The sequence below is a fragment of the Thamnophis elegans genome, chromosome 2 (genome assembly GCF_009769535.1).
Source record: "Thamnophis elegans isolate rThaEle1 chromosome 2, rThaEle1.pri, whole genome shotgun sequence".
In the NCBI taxonomy this organism is placed as follows: domain Eukaryota; kingdom Metazoa; phylum Chordata; class Lepidosauria; order Squamata; family Colubridae; genus Thamnophis; species Thamnophis elegans.
Window position 1 is genome coordinate 128,135,056 of NC_045542.1, and position 16,770 is coordinate 128,151,825.

The 16,770-nt window shown below is 40.7% G+C and overlaps 1 protein-coding gene across 1 annotated transcript in view; it reads right to left on the minus strand.

The window, feature by feature from the left end:
• Positions 1–16,770, minus strand: part of LOC116524010 (contactin-6-like) — a 141,185-nt gene that overhangs the window by 63,220 nt on the left and 61,195 nt on the right. The window lies entirely within an intron of this gene.

Here is a 16,770-nt window from a genome sequence, read left to right on the forward strand (position 1 = left end):
CTTATTTTGAGGAAGATGATCCATCTTTGACCTTGTTGCTATTCAAAATAGAAGGAAAATGCTACTGGTTTAGCCACATCTTCCTTATTTATAGCAGCAGAGGTATTAGCAAAAGTGATTATATTATTATGACTTGATTTACATACTTAATTTTGATGCTGTATTTTTATAGACACTGGAAAGACAATCTAGGGGGAAATGCATGTGCACTATTGAACATAATCTTTTGATCCAGTTTGTGTATTGGATTTGCAAACTGATACTGGACTATGGATTGTGTGGATTGTGGCATCCACAGGGGCTGGACTTTTTCTGTCTTTATTAGATTATAACAAGAACAATCTTCTTGATGTAAAATAATATTTGGAACCCAGTTTCTGCCTAGAGTAGCTCCATGGTGAGATAGACAGCAAATACAGTCAATAATAATAACAATAATAATAAGAATGCAATAAGGCAGATGGAAATCCAAGTATTTATTCACAGGACAGTCTTCCTCCCTTCACCCACTTCATCCCCTCTCATGTGTCTCCCGCAAACCCGGAACGTCAAAATTGGATGAGTAAAGATGATGATATCTTCCCATTAGATCATTTTGCACGTCCGATGTGTGACCTCTAGTGTACATGCAATTCTCAGGAACTTGGGTTTGGCTTACAATTACCATGGGTGTCATGAATTCTCCCATACCATCTGGGGCAAGTTGAAATCTCCTCAAAACTAAAAGATACATCTGCCAATCTGGGTGATGGAATTTAGCAGCTCAGGAAGGAATGCCATAATGAATAAAAGGAAGTACAGTATAGCAGGAAGAAGCCCAACTGCTTCCTAGAGCTCCTCTTAAACCAGATACTCTCATATCCAGTTGTCGGAAACTCACAGCCTCTGAAAATCATTGTTCCTATAAATGAAAAGGGCCTCCCCATCCCTCTGCTTTGGGCTTATGGCTTGTGTGAAATCTAAAACCCAGGTAGGCATATCTCCAAGAAGTGAAACCTTTTTTTCAGACCCACCCAGGCCTCAGTTTTACATGCCAGGTTAGTTGCCTTATCCACAATTAAATCATCGCCTAATTCCATAACATTTTGCCATTCAGTAACAGCCCAGGACCATTAAGAATATGAAGGCATGACTTTAGGGATATTGCCTGAGGACTGGAGGCCAGGACAAGTCTTGACTCTGGCTTCTAGTCTCCATCTGGGTAGCCAGTTCTCAGCTTCTCACCATTGGATATTCTAAACCACCCAGAATCACTCTGGATAGTGAGATGAATTTAATAAATCTATTTCTTCCTATATCATGGCAATAATAAAACTGTCTATCCTCTCTTTTACCTTTTGGTCCTCCACCCTCACTATTCCACTTCCATGCCATAGATCACATCCAGTTATCTCATTCTCTCTTTGTATTGTGTTGTGTTGTGTTGCATCTTTCGCCCAGGTTCGCCTGGTGCGCCAGTTGCGACCCTACCTGAATCGGGAGGCTCTCACAACAGTCACCCGGGCCCTTGTGACCTCTAGGCTGGAATACTGCAACGTGCTCTACATGGGGCTGCCCTTGAAGAGCATCCGGCGACTTCAGCTAGTACAGAATGCGGCCGCGCGAGTGATTGTGGGTGCACCTCGGTTCACCCGCATAACACCTATCCTCCGCGAGCTGCGCTGGCTACCTGTCGATCTCCGGATGCGCTTCAAGGTGCTATTAGTCACCCATAAAGCCCTACATGGCAGTGGATCTGGATACTTGAGAGACCGCCTTCTGCCAATTACATCCCTGCGACCAATAAGATCACATAGATTAGGCCTCCTCCGTATACCATCGGCCAGCCAGTGTCGGCTGGCAACTACAAGGAGGAGGGCCTTCTCAGTAGTAGCCCCGACCCTTTGGAACGAGCTCCCCGTAGAGATTCGCACCCTCGCCACCGTCCAGGCCTTCCGCACAGCCTTGAAGAACTGGCTCGCCCGTCAGGCCTGGGGACAAGGATAATTCCCCTCCCAAATGATGAATGTATGTTGTTTATTATTTTATTATATGTCTTATCTTAATGTCTGTATCTCCCCTTCCCCTATTTTATGTGAGCCGCCCTGAGTCCCCTCAGGGAAAAGGGCGGCCTACAAATATTAATAAATCTCTAAATCTCTAAATCTCTTTCTTCCCTACAACAGTCCTGTGAGGTAAGTTGGGCTGAGAAAGAATGACTAGTCCAAAGTCACTCAGCTTTTGTGGCTAAGGAGGGACTAGAATTCACAGCTTCATAGTTTCTTAGGCCAGCACCTTCACCACGGTAACCAAACTAGCTTTTCTTTTTTGCTTCTTTTGGAGGTTTTTAAACATGTGTTGCATCTACTGTTATAGAATTGCCAGTGATTTGCAAAGCTTGAAATGAAATCCATAAACCTCAACTGCATTATATTCCCAGCTGCATGTTTATCTTTCCTTAAAACTTCTGAATGAGACTAATTAGCCCAAAAATAGCACTGCTACAACACAATTTTCCAACTGTAGTTTTTAATATAACAATTGGAAATAAATTATTTTAGATGTTTATAAAATACATTGGGTGCTTGATTTGTGCAATTATTTTAAGTATAGAAATGGGCCTCTTGAATTTGTACTTTAAGAGCCTTAATAAAGTTTCCTATTAAAGGTTCTTCAGTAAAGTTAGTATTTGTGGCGTAAGAAGAACTGTCTCATTATGAATTGCTAAAGTCTAAAACAAAGGGGAAATAAACAACAAAAAGAAAGAAATAGAGACCCTCAATATTCTATATTGGAACTGGTCTTTTAAACGTGTTCATTGATTGTTTTAATTTAGGAGTAATCTGGCCAATTCTGCAGATAATAGCAAACTATTCAGGATGATGAAAACCAAAAATGATTGTGAAGTGTTTAAGAAAGATTTATTTAAGCTAGCTTATGGTTAAGCAAATTGCAAAAATGATTTAATTTAAACAAGTGGAAGGTTACGGAATTTGGAGGAAAACCCACCCCACCCTCTAATTTCAGATATATACAATTACAGCATGGACTGTTTATAACTAACCAAGGAAAGGTCATACTGAATGTGCAGCAGATATAAATAATTTCTATCTAGTGATCATTAGGAAATGGGTTATGAATCAAAGGACTAACACTGACATTTTTGGGGGGTGTATTGGTAACCAAAGTATTTACTAGAATGTTGATTGATAGGCTTAAAAAGGATAAAATAGATCTGGAAAAAGGGCAGAAGAGGACAACAAAAAGAACAGCGGCTCAAGAGTGAGAAACAAATTAGAAAGTTTGGAACTCTTCAGTTGAGAAAAAAATGATTGAAACACGATGAAATTCAAAAATGAGGAAACACGATGAAAATATATAGTATATATTTATAGTATGTATTTATATATTTATATATAGTATGATGCAAGGCAAGAAGGCAATCAACAAAGAGAGGATTTTAATTTCTCTCTCAGAATACTAGGAACTAATTGGAAGGAAATGCTGATCAGGGAAAATAAATATTTTTTTAAAAAATGCATAATTCTTATGGATATATTTTTACTGTAAGATGTGATGATGGCAACTAGCTTTTTGATTGATTATGTGTCATTGGGAGTGGGATGGTGACCTAGAAGTAAAGATATTCACCTTCCACTTGGAAGGTTGAGAGTTCAATCCTAGGCAGTGACAGATGTTTCTCTATCAGGGCGCAGAGAGAAAATATCTACTGTGAACTCTTCATAGGTGTCAGGAAGCACATCCAGTCAGTAAACACTGAGCTCTGTTCAGTTGCCCCAGTGCCACCCTGGTGAAAGGGTTGTAAAAAGAAAAAAAAGTTCCATCAGGTTGTTTTCGACTTTTCATGATCATAGAACATAGAGTAGTGTTCTGACCCCCCTCGTTCCACACCAAAGCACACTCCGAGCCAAAGATAAGTTACTGCATTTAATTAACAGACAGACAAGTCCTTGGCAGCAAACTGGCACAGACAAGCTTGGGCAGCAATAAACACAGATAAGGCTTGGCAGCAATCCAGCCTGCCAAGCTCATAACAATGTTCTCCGACATTCATTTCTGTATTGACTTGTGCAAGAAGGGGTGTGTGCACAAGTAGTCTTTTTATAGTCTGGAGAGGAGCCTAATGAGCACCAGCTGAGTGCAATTACCTCCTGTAACTGCGCAACTGTTCCTGACGCCTATTAGCTCTTCGGTGCCATGCATCCAGGAACAACTCACTACTGGCGTCCGGCTCACTCTCCCTTGTTTCCTCCCCACTGGTCCAAGGCTCAGGTGCCTCCTGGTGGCCAACCAGTCTCTCTGTGCCCTGCTCAGAGTCAGAACCCTGTCCAGGGTCCTCCACATCCTCCAGAGCCAACTCATAGGGCCCCTCACTGTCGGAGTCTGGTGGCAGCTCCAATGACTCCTGCTGGGCCATAACAGAGTAGTAGTAGTAGTAGTAGTAGTAGTAGTAGTAGTAGTAGTAGTAGTAGTAGTAGTAGTAAAAAATAATATTAGAAAAATACATTACGACGTCCTAGCCCCTTGGTGGGGCGCAACTAGTAATCAATGCTAAATCCAGCAAAATAACTGGCCGCTGTGATACAATTCTGTTGTTGTGATGATGATGATAATAATAATAATAATAATAATAATAATAATAATAATAATAATAATAATGGATTTTCTCCATGAGGTTAGCTTATATGGGTTTAAAATTAAGGGAATGGTCTAACTTAGTTTCCATTCTTACTTCCATTCGTGGGGAAACAATAGCAGGAGAGAGATGTATCTCTATATTCTGTCTATATATGTAGATAAGCTAAAACAGGAGTGCATGACTTCTGCATTCCACACCATGGTGTACAGACTGTTGTTACTGAAACTGCAAAATACAGGGGTGTTATGGCATCAACTGTGATTAACTAAATTATTATTATTTTTCCTTTGGACCTGTTTTTAATCCCTTTTTTTACCCCTAACATACCAAGATCAGGTGCAGCCTTCAGCCTCCAAATTACAGCACAACCCCAGACTGTACTTGCTTAGATCCAGGTTGCAGCAAATGATATTATTCACTCACATTCTCATGTAACATTTTTTAATTGAAAATCTGTTTAAGAATGAAAAGAGAGAGAGAGAGCCTAGAAACTTTGCTGCCTTTAATGAGACCCACTGAAGGAACCAAGACCTACAGAACTGAAGCTGCATTAAAGATAAGCTAACACTAATCCTTTCCCCAGGCAAGAAACAAGAAAGGTTAGACAGACTAGCTTGGAGAAGACCACACAAGCAAACTGTCCTCCAACTGATAGCACTGATAGAATAGATACAATATTCCATCTGAGCAGCTTATTGCAACTCAAAACATTTGAAAGCTGAAAATTAGAAATTGCAAGCCAAAACCACAACAATGATAAGAAAAAAGGCTGGGTATGCTTGGGATTTACATTCGTATAGCTTTTTATCATTTTTTGGTTATGTCTAGATCAGTGGTGGCGAACTTTATTGTAAATGTGTGTCAAAATTGTATGTGCACACACGATAGCGTGCATGCACATGCCCATACCCACAATGCAATGTGTCCCACCCACCTGCACATGCGCTCGTGACACCTGCACATGCTCGCATTACTCCATGTGCATATGCACACAGCACACACACACCTCCATGCATGGGCAGGAGCTTTCGCCCTCCCTAGCTCCGGCGGCTTTTTTGAAACCTGGGATGGGCGAAAATAGCCTCTCCCAGCCCTCTGGAAGGCCCGAAATCAGCTGGCCAGTGCACATATGTGTGCTGGAGCTGATGGCTTACGTGTTGGTGGATATGGCTACACATGCCACCTGTTGCACGCGTGCCATAGGTTTGCCATCATGGGTCTTAATCAATGGACTTTATACAATAAAATATCTCAGAATGAACAAAGAGATAAATAGTTCTAGAGTTCTTGCTAACATCAGAAAATATAAACAATACACATTTTAATTTATTATGCCACCAGATTAGATAATATTAATAATCATTACATAGAAAGATCTTGTACTGCAGAAAATGAAAATAATCTGCTTGACCATACCTAAAAGATGGGAAACATTCATACGGCTATTAAAAGAAGTTTTGGGCCTGTGCTTTACCATTGCTGTAAATGATGTTGTGAAAGGCATGCAATATTAACATATCAATACTTCAATTTGAGAAACAAATATTTTGTGATGATAACATTTGTTTCATTCAATGGGAAGATATTCCCAAAAGCATGTATTCAATCCACAGCTTTATTAAACCAATTTATTTGATTAAACAAATTTATATAAATGTATATAAAGATGCTGAGAACCTAGAAAGAGTACTAAGAGGAACAAAAATGATAAGGGATCTAGAGGCTGTAAACCATACAATGAACAATTGAGGGAACTAGGTATGTTTAGTTCAGGGATGTCAGACTTGTGGCCCGTGGGTCGGATGTGTCATGCGCTGGTTATGCCGACCTCCAGTTTAGCAAAGGAGGGGAGTCCTGATACGTCACATTACGATGATGTGACGACATGAGTTTGACACCCCCGGTCTAGTTTAACAAAAAAAAGGACTAAGGCTGATATGATAGCAGTTTTCCAGTATTTCAGGGGCTGTCGTAGAAAAGACAGCTTTGACCTATTCTCCAAAGCACATGAGGACAGGACAAGATGTAATAGGTGGAAGATCATGAAAGAGAGGTTCATCCTACAACTAGGGAGAAATTTCCTGACAGTGAGAACAATTAATCAGTGAAATGGCTTACATCTGGAAGTTGTGGTTGTTCCATCACTAGGTGATTTTCAAGAAGAGACAGGATAGCCACTTGTCTGGAATGGTATAGAGCCTTCTGCTTGAGCAGGGGGTTGGACTAGAACAACTTCAAGACTCTCCTTCCAATCCTATTGTTCTATGTTCTGTTCCATACATAGGAGAGTCTGAATGTTAAAGATCCACTTTATATTAAAACTCATTTTAAAAACCCATCCTATTCCCAATGGCAGCAACAATGCAATAAAACAGCCCCTTGATTGGCTCGATCACCATTTGTGGTTCCTGGACTCACTGAAAAATCCATGTTCTTAAGTCCTTTTGGAAAAGCAGCAGGGTGAGGGCCAATTGTACCTCAGGAGGAATCATGTTCCATAAAAAAGGGGCACCAAGAAGAAGGCCCTTTTTGTGGTCCCACCAGATGACAAATCCTAATCAATGCAACTTGTAACATGACATGGCCTTCTGACTTGGTGTACAGTTGGATATAACGGGGGAGAGGTGGTCTTTCAAATAAACTTGATCCCCAGCCAAATGCTGCCATGCGGCAGACACTGTGTCCCCTTTGATTTTAAGATTGACAAGTCCCTTGGCTTTCAACTGGTTCTAGGGTTTTTTACTATATCACATGGAAGAAGGCAAGATGGGCAATATTAACACTATCCCTTTCTCCATTTGAAAGCTACTTGAATTTTTCCAAGTTCTTCAAAGGCCTGATGCATGCCTATTGCTGAGAGAGAATGTCTGTTGAGATTAAAAGAGTTTCATTTATGCCAGAATGTTATATCATTTTTTAAATTAAAAAAACCCTATACAGCAGGTATCAATATATTTCTGGAGATGATGCAAAGTATAATTTAAAAGATGAAAAGCTATATACTTTTTTATCTGCAATACTTAAGGATACATTATTCTCAGTCTTCTGAGTGTACTTTACATCCAAGTGTGAGCTAGTGTTATTGGGCTGAAGAAGATGCAAAGAGCTAAATTAAATATAATGTGTGTGTGTTTGTCTGTGTGTCTCTCTCTCTCTGTGTGTGTCTGTGTGTGTTTGAAGTTCAGTGGTTCTCTCTTACTGTTCCTTCCAGCACTGATAAAAGCCATTATTTTTGGCAGAGTTTTTCACCAGCCTATGCATTTTTCAGTGCAGCCCAAGGTTTTAATTACATACCATAATGAGTCTCTTTTTTAATTTGTTAAGGGTTGGTTATGATTTATGATGAGCCACTAATCATTTTTGCCTTAACTATTGTAATATTAGCATTATCTTTTGATACACTATATTGCCAAAAGTAGTAGCTACTTAAATGCTGGAGTAAAAAGGAGGAATCAAGGTTTTTTTTAAAATTATTATTATTGTTATTTTACAAAGAAGCCTAAAATATACCGTACTTTCCTTTAAAAAATGCAAAAACATTGGCAGTTGAGTTGTCTATCTATTATCTGTATAAATTTGACATAGTGGAAAAATTGATAGAAATGTAAACATAAAAACATAATATTCAACAATACATGCTTCTATGGGTAGAATCTATTTTGACAAGAAACAGCTCTTTAAGGATTCAGGCAAAGATATTTTTCAGCATTTTTTTTTTAACTTTTAAGGCAAATTGCATTGCATAAACTATGTAACAATTAACTGCTGCCACATGATAAGTTTTCTTCAATAATGGTTTTCTCTTACCTTCACTACTGGTTCGGAACTGGGAGCGCGCTTGCGTGCAGCGCTTTTGCACATGCACAGAACCTTCTGTGCTTGCGCAGAGTGTCCATGATGACATTGGGGGCAGGTGGGTGGAGCCTCCCACCACTGCTACCAGGTTAACCTGAGCCAGGGTGAACTGGCAGAATACCACCTCTGGTTTTCTTGTATGGAAAGACTGCTTCCTCAAATTTTCCTCTGTATTCCTGGTTGTTTTATAATAGGCTATGGAGAGTTTGTAGAATGTTGAAAATACTCTAATTTCCTGTTTTTTTAACTTTGCCAATTCAATGACTGCAGGCAACGGTATTAAAAATTTATCCAGTAAATCCCCATTTCTAATGGGAAAAAACCCCACCATCCTCCTTCACTGGAAATAACAGGGATTGGAACAGAGACTTATTAATGCAAAATGTGTGCTCGGCCATTGAATTCTGAGCAGCCGTGGCCTTCCTTGTCAGTTGCTATTTTTCAGTTCTAATGTGGTATCCATACTTTGTTAAGACGTATGGCTCTAATTGGAACTTTTTCTTCAGACTTTCATCATCTTGGGCTTAATGTGAAATATTTTGTGATCAGGTCAAAGATAAGACATAATTGGAATAGACGTGTTGTAGATTGATAGAGATCGTGGATGGCATTTGCGAAAGCATCCCAGGCTGTTAAATTGATATTTTGTTTTTAGCTATGGGCAAATGTCTCCTGTACATCTGATGTCAAAAGATAATTCCCTTCTTCAGAATTATTGATTGAAAGGTTATTGATGTTCTTGTTAGTTTGCACAAATGTGTTTTTTTTAAGCAAAAAAAGGACAATCCTGCTCATTTTAGAAGAGAAAGGGTGAATCAAAGGGACATATTTGTTCCATGGGGGAAAAAATCATTTACCTGTTTTCTAATCTCAGATAAATTCTTTTCACCTTTTGTGATTCTTTGGGAGCAAGCAAAAACTGGCACAAAAGCTTTAAAATAGAGGCATATTTCACAAGGCCCATCGGCCAACACATCAGTTCAAGTTGATTGTAACCTGGGTAATGAAGCCGCCCCTTATTTTCTTTCTCCAGGCCAAATATTTATAACTATTTCCTCTGCAATATTTCACAATAAAAGCCTTCTTTATTTCTCCCCCTTTCCTTGCCAATCTGTCTTGTCTATGTAAAAACTTTCCTTTAGTTAAATAGTAATAACCACTTGGCTGTTCTGTGATTTATTTGTCTTTTTGCAATCTTATCAATTACACTACAAAGTTTAGTAAATTAGAGTCACACTGAGTCCACCCAATGGGGAAAAAAATCAATTTTACAGAATAGAAGAGAATATTTGTACCTCAGTGTTGATACAATATTGCAATACCCCAATCAAGCAACTACCAACTCAGTAAAAAATCAGTAAACAATAAACAACAGCCTAATTGAGGAACCACAAGGACGCTACCATCAACACTGACATGATAAGCCCATGATGGCACACCAGGGACGTGCAGTCACTAGAGGCAAGGGAGGCGGAGCCTCGCCAGTCTCCTCAGGAAAAAGAAAGAAATTTAAATATTTTTTTAAAATAATTAAAGCCAAGATAGTTGCTACCAGATTCCAAGTCACAGTGGCTTGGTGTCTGCTTAGTGTTAACCAAAGCAGGAGGCGAGAGAACTGGGGCCTCTTTTCCATAAGGAATTTTTCGCCTTCTAAAAGTTAAGAAAGAGTTAAAAGGAAAAAAAGTTCAGATGCAAAAGAGGCACTAATTCTCCTGCCTCCTGATCTGGAAGCAGCGAATCATGTCTTCTTGAGCACGCTTACGTTGGGCGGGTTATTTCGGAGGGCGTGCTTCAGAGGAGAGAGGAGTGGGGGAGAAGGAGGAGGCTCGCTCTTTGCTACAGACCTGGGCGCTTGGCAGCTCCCGCGATGCAAAGTGCCCCGCCACCCCCGATGCTGCCGCCCGCCTGCTGCCCCGGCCTGCTTCTCCAGGCTCCGCCGCTGGAAGTCCCGGATCGCCTCTGGGGGAAGGCTGGGTAAGAAGCGGAGCGAAGCTTCTCCATGGCCTCCCGGCGCTGTGCAGAGGCTCTCGCAGGATCGCGTGCCAGCGGCCAGCGACCCAGAGCGGCCCCGGCTGCGAGACAAGGCAGTGCTTAAAGCAGCTGCTGCCGCCACCACCACCCCTCCTGCAGGCGAAGGAGGGCCAGGCGGCAGCATCGGGGGTGGCAGGGCACTTTGTATCGCGGGAGCCGCCAAGTGCCTTTGCTGCAGACCCGGGCGCTTGGCTGTTCCCACGATGCAAATTCCCCCCCCCCCGCTGAAGCCGACCGCTGCCCTGCTTCGCAAAAGGATGTCCAGCTGAGCCTCACCAGGTATAAACCTCACCGCACGTCACTGTGGCACACCTATGGCACACGTGCCACAAGTAGCACATAGAAGCTTCTCTGTGGGCATGCAAGCCATCCTCTAGCTCAGCTCCACTTCCCGTGCGTATGCACCTCCTGCCAACCAGCTGATTTTTGGGTCTCTGCTGCGCATGTGGGAGATGTCTGTGCATGTGTGGGTGTCACATACATGTGTGCGGGTGTCGTGCATGTATGTGTGGGGGTTTGCACACACATGCATGGGGGCAGGGTGTGTGCAGGTGGGTCATATGTGTATGCGCAGGGAGTGGGGCATGTTGCATTATGGGTGTGAGCACATGCACAATTTCGGCCTGCTGGGAAAAAAGGTTTGCCATCACTAGGATAAGCCATTTGAATATAAACACAGAGAAAACCCCACTGCTTTCTATCACTGATGATGTTACCTGTTGGGTAATGAAACATCTGCAAGAAAACAACCAAAGACAGGTAGTCCTAGGGAATAGGATCTCAGATAAATTAGGCCACCATGGATGTTTACAGACATTTAGTCTACAATCTTAAGGGTGGAAAGTCATGGATATGTATTTCTGATTTCTAAATTTGTTGACCATATTTATATTTCCTATTTAAGGGTCCTTAATAATATGATAAATTTGGTATTAACATTCAATATTACACTTATGTAAATCATTTGCTGAAATGATTCAACCTATAGAACCTATAGTCCCGCTACACTATGAAGGTTTACATTAATGCCTGAACTTATTTTTTATTCTAGCATGATATTCTGAACTTTTCCTTACAGTCTGTCACATCACAACTGATATTCAACATGTGTGAATATATTCCCATTTGTGCATTCATTGCTTTCCCCAACTATTAAAGATGATTCTGCGGGATATCCCAGTTATTTGTAGTAGACTGGGAAGGTATAGAAAGGCTACAAAGGGGGAAAATTCTATCTGATCAACATTGGTGGATAGATATGATTGGATGCAATCCAATGTCCACAAAAATAATCTTCAATTGAGACAACATGGTTGCCACATCATCTCAAAATTGATAAACAATAGTTCTAATTCAATTCCCTATTTAGCATGATTTGGAAAACAAATTTTGCACAGTGAAAAAAGTTTAAATTGGAATAGACCGGAATATATTGGATTAATTGTAAATATGCAAACATGTACGTATTTGTGAATGCCATCTTGATTAGTGAAGGCTGGTCACTAAGAGTCTGGGAGCACTAAAATTGTTTGTGCATCTTCTGACCAAGGACAAAACAGCTACTATTTTTTTCTGTGACAAGAAGGGAAGCAGTCAAGCAGCAATTATGTTAACTATCTACAGTATAGATGAAAATATTTCTGCCCAATTATCAACTATATTTCACTTAGTCATAATATTGAACAGGCATCATATTCATAGTATAAACAGAAAGTTTATGTGAATAATTGCCCCCCCCCCTAAATTTTCTGTTGGTGTTTTCATTCATTATAATAAACCCTATGAATTTCACAGTCTTTGAAAATAATCCAGTACTATCCAGTGCAGTCTTTGAAAATACTCCAGTACTATAAAAAAAGTCTCATGAAAGTTGACAAGTTGTCAACTTCATTTTCTTCTATTTCATTTCTTTTACTAACTATGAATTCTGTTTGATTCCATTGTTTATAAATTATTATAAAAACAGTTGCAAAGCCATTATAAATATTTTCAGACATGTTTCTAATTTATGTAATCACTTTTTGCAATCTGTTTTCCATTAGAAAAATGTCTTTTTATCCAATTTAGTTTAACAGACAACTTTGAGCTATTAACTGAAACTGAAACTGTATATAAACTTTTAGACATTATGGTTTTCAGTAAATGTGAATACATCAGTCCAGCCCTATGAGTTCCAGGCAGTGGTGGGTTCCTACTGGTTCAGACCAGTTTGGCCAAACTGGTAGTAGCTTGATGGCCTGGGTCGCTGGAACCAGCAGCGACACAGGTCTGCCACACCCCGAACCGGTTGTCTCAGAGCTGCCGTGGGCACCACCATCTTGTTTTTTGCTTCTGTACATGCACAGAGCAATTTTTGTTTTACTGTGGAGGTGCGCAGTGCACATCAAGCATGTGTGCATGCAGTGTGTATCAAGCACAAGTGTGCGCACAGCACATTCCTGAGGAAGCCAGCAGTAGTGGCTGCCAGAACCCACCACTGGATCCAGGTATGTAAAAGATAAATGCATTCTTTTCTTTGTGTGCGGTAACATGTAATTAGTATAATTGGGTTTAACTTTGAATATATTTAGAATTAGAGTTTGGTTTTAATGCCTCTGTAACCCAGGATTTTATGTTTATGACCAAGTGTTTCCTTAGCCGTGATCCATCAGACCTCAGCAGTGAAAATACTTTAACAAGAAAAACAGACTCCTGTAAAATGAACACATTAAAAATTCATACCCAACAAGAGCTTTTGATACTATTCATTTTAATAGAGGAGTCAGTGTTTGATCAGATAATTTAAGCACTATGGAAAAATGTACCATTTGAATTAATGGTAGAACTCACTTTGTGACCTTAGTTTCACAAATATAAATGAGCAAAGGTCATTTACTCATTTCAGTTTATTGTTAAATAATATAATAAAAATAATCTTTAATTTAAACTTCCAATTATATTCATAATCTAACGAGGAATTCAAAAAATAATATTGTGAATATTTTTTTGAATGTAACCTTGTAAAAATAAATCTGAATTCTTCAGCATTACTTGATTGGACCACCACAAAATGCTCTAAAGAGAGACAATCCAGAAACTTCAGATGGTACTAAATGAAGCAACAAGATTAAGACTAGACAGTCTCACAAATAGAAAGAAACCTATATTAAAATCACTGCATTATTTGCCAATATGGTTCCAGACCAAATTCTAAGTATTGGTCTTCTATCTATGTATATATTACTAAAATTCTTATTGTGCTTATAGGTTTGACTATTTGTAGCCGAAGTTAGCCCAAACTATACATTATAATGCAATAATGTTTGGTGCAATGTACCTAAAATTATTTAAGAAATGTGTAAAAAAAATGAAGCACCCATTACCCTAGCAAGCTTGCACTCAATCCCGACAAGACTGAGTGGCTATTGATGCTCCCTCCCAAGGATGGTCCAGCTATTCCATCTCTTAGCCTGGGGGGGTGAAATTATATGCCCCTCAGAGAGGGTTCGCAATTTGGGAGTCCTCCTGGATCCGCAGCTGACACTAGAACATCATTTGTTGGCTGTGACCAGAGGGGCCTTTGCCCAGGTTCGCCTGGTGCACCAATTGCGACCCTCTCTGGACTGGGAGGCCCTTCAGATAGTCTCTCACGCCCTCGTCACCTCAAGACTGTATTGCTATAACGCGCTCTACATGGGGCTGCCCTTGAAGAGTGTTCAAAGACTTCAGCTAGTCCAGAATTCAGCCGCACGAGCGATTGTGGATGCACCTAGGTACACCCACGTTACACCTATCCTCTGCGAGCTGCACTGGCTTCCCATTGGTCTTCAAAGTGCTAGTCGTTACTTTTAAAGCCCTACATGGTATCAGACCTGGCTACCTGAGAGACCGCCTCCTGCCAGTTACCTCCCAGAGACCTATTAGATCGCACAGACTAGGCCTCCTCCGGATTCCATCTGCCGGCCAATGTCGGCTGGCGACCCCCTGGGGGGGGGCTTCTCTGTTGCTGCTCTGGCCCTATGGAACGATCTCCCCGTTGAGATCCGGACCCTCACTACCCTTCCGGCCTTCCACAAAGCGACCAAGACCTGGCTGTTCCGGCAGGCCTTGGGCTGTTGAATTATCCAGCCCCATCTTATGTTATGAATGTTGTTGAATTTTTAACTGTTTTTTTTTATATCCCCCTTTCCCTTCTTATTTGTAAGCCGCCCTGAGTCTTCCGAGAGTGGGCGGCATACAAGTTTAATTAATTAATTAATTATAAATAGCATATTAAAGTTCCCAGAAAATTCAGATCAGTTTTATTCACAAAGTTGTCCCCATAGCAATGTTTCTGAGATCATGTGAAGTTGTTCTTTACTAAACTGAAGTTTTCATCTTTAATTTTCAAAGCAAAGTGATAGAATTCCATTCAGGAGTATTTAATGATCACACTGGTCACATCAGACTGCACTTCCAATAGAGTAGAGTAAAGTAGAGTAGAGTGGAGTGGAGTGGAGTGGAGTGGAGTAGAATTGAATTGAATTTTTTATTGGCCAAATGAGATTAGACACACAAAGAATTTGTCTCTGGTGCATAAGCAATAGCAATAGCAATAGCAGTAGACTTATATACCGCTTCATAGGGCTTTCAGCCCTCTCTAAGCGGTTTACAGAGAGTCAGCATATTGCCCCCAACAATCCGGGTCCTCATTTTACCCACCTCGGAAGGATGGAAGGCTGAGTCAACCCTGGGCGGTGAGATTTGAACCGCTGAACTGCTGATCTAGCAGTAGCCTGCAGTGCTGCATTTAACCACTGCGCCACCTCGGCTCTATATAAGGCCTCATTGTACATACAAGCAACAAGTGTAAATCATGATAACAATTGCTCTCTTAAATATGAAATATAAGGTAAATCACAGAGAATAATAAAAAGCAATAAAACTATTAGACAGCATTTCACCAATAACCTAACGATTTCTAGGAACTTTAAGTTTCCTGTGAAGCTCCAAAAAGTTCTGCACAGGAATACATCAAGTAACCCCTTACCAGAATGATATTTGTCTGTCTAATCAAATCCTTTTGGAAATAGCCTACTGAAAGTTCCCTCCACCTGGTGAGACAGCAGGCCTTTTCTGTAATAGCCCCATCCTATAAATATAAACATACTTTCCCACCAGAAGTATTTGCAGCCCCAGCTTCAGTGGTGGGATCCTGCCAGTTTAACACTGGCACCGGTTCAGTGATTGCGTATTTTGCTGTGTGCACAGGCACAGTTTTACTAAAATGTACCTTCCACATTACTTCTTGGGGAGTAACACAGCTGAGGCATGGCAATCCACTCTGCTGCACTAATCAGCTGAGAGGACATAGGTAAGTAAAGTGCAAGGGCAGGTGGGTGGGCCAACCTGATTGTTGGAGCGAACTGGTTCACTCTTAGCTGGTTGTTAGAGCTACTGGTTCGCCCGAACCAGTCTGAACTGGCGGAATCTCACCCCTGCCCAGCTTGTTTCAATTCTACCAAGACAATTTTATTTCAATACACACTTGATCTCAGTTAATTGCTGTAGATCAGATCTCTCTCTCTTTCTCCCTCCCTCTCTCTCTCTCCCTCTCCCCCTTTCTCTGTGTCTGTGTACAATGTTTCTACAGTGTCAGGGTTCTGAGTAACACATCTGACAAAAGCAGAAATCTGAGGCAGCTAGACTCCTCAAATAATTTGTTTATTAGATACATCATACCAGCACAGCTACTGAAAACCAAGTCTAAAAGTTCCTGTGGTTTTTCCCTTAATTAAAAGAACAATTATTTCCCTCCCCAGATGTCACTAATCACATTGTCAGCTGAAAGTAGCTAGGACTGCTTGGTCACTCATCTCCTCCTTCACTTGCCACCTATTGGAATGACCTTGGTACCCACAAGGTCATCCCACCAGTTTTGACTGCTACCCAGTCTATCTATTTTCGCCCTTCCTTCCCTCTTTCAAAGATTGTGGCAACTATGAGGCAAGAAAAGATGGCTTCTGCCACGTTCACTTCAGAGTTGACCTACAGTTTGTGTATATGTATATAATGTGACATTGTTCTACTTTACTTATTTATTATTAGGTTTTTGCTTTACTTATGTTGATGTTATGTTGACCAGGGTGAAATATAGGTATGTTTGAATGAACAAACAAATGAGGACTCTGTAGCTGTCAGTTACTATACAGCAGAGCCATGGAGTAATGTGACTCCAGTATCCAATGGGTGTGAGTGCATAAAGCAGAATCTCTCTGCAATCCATT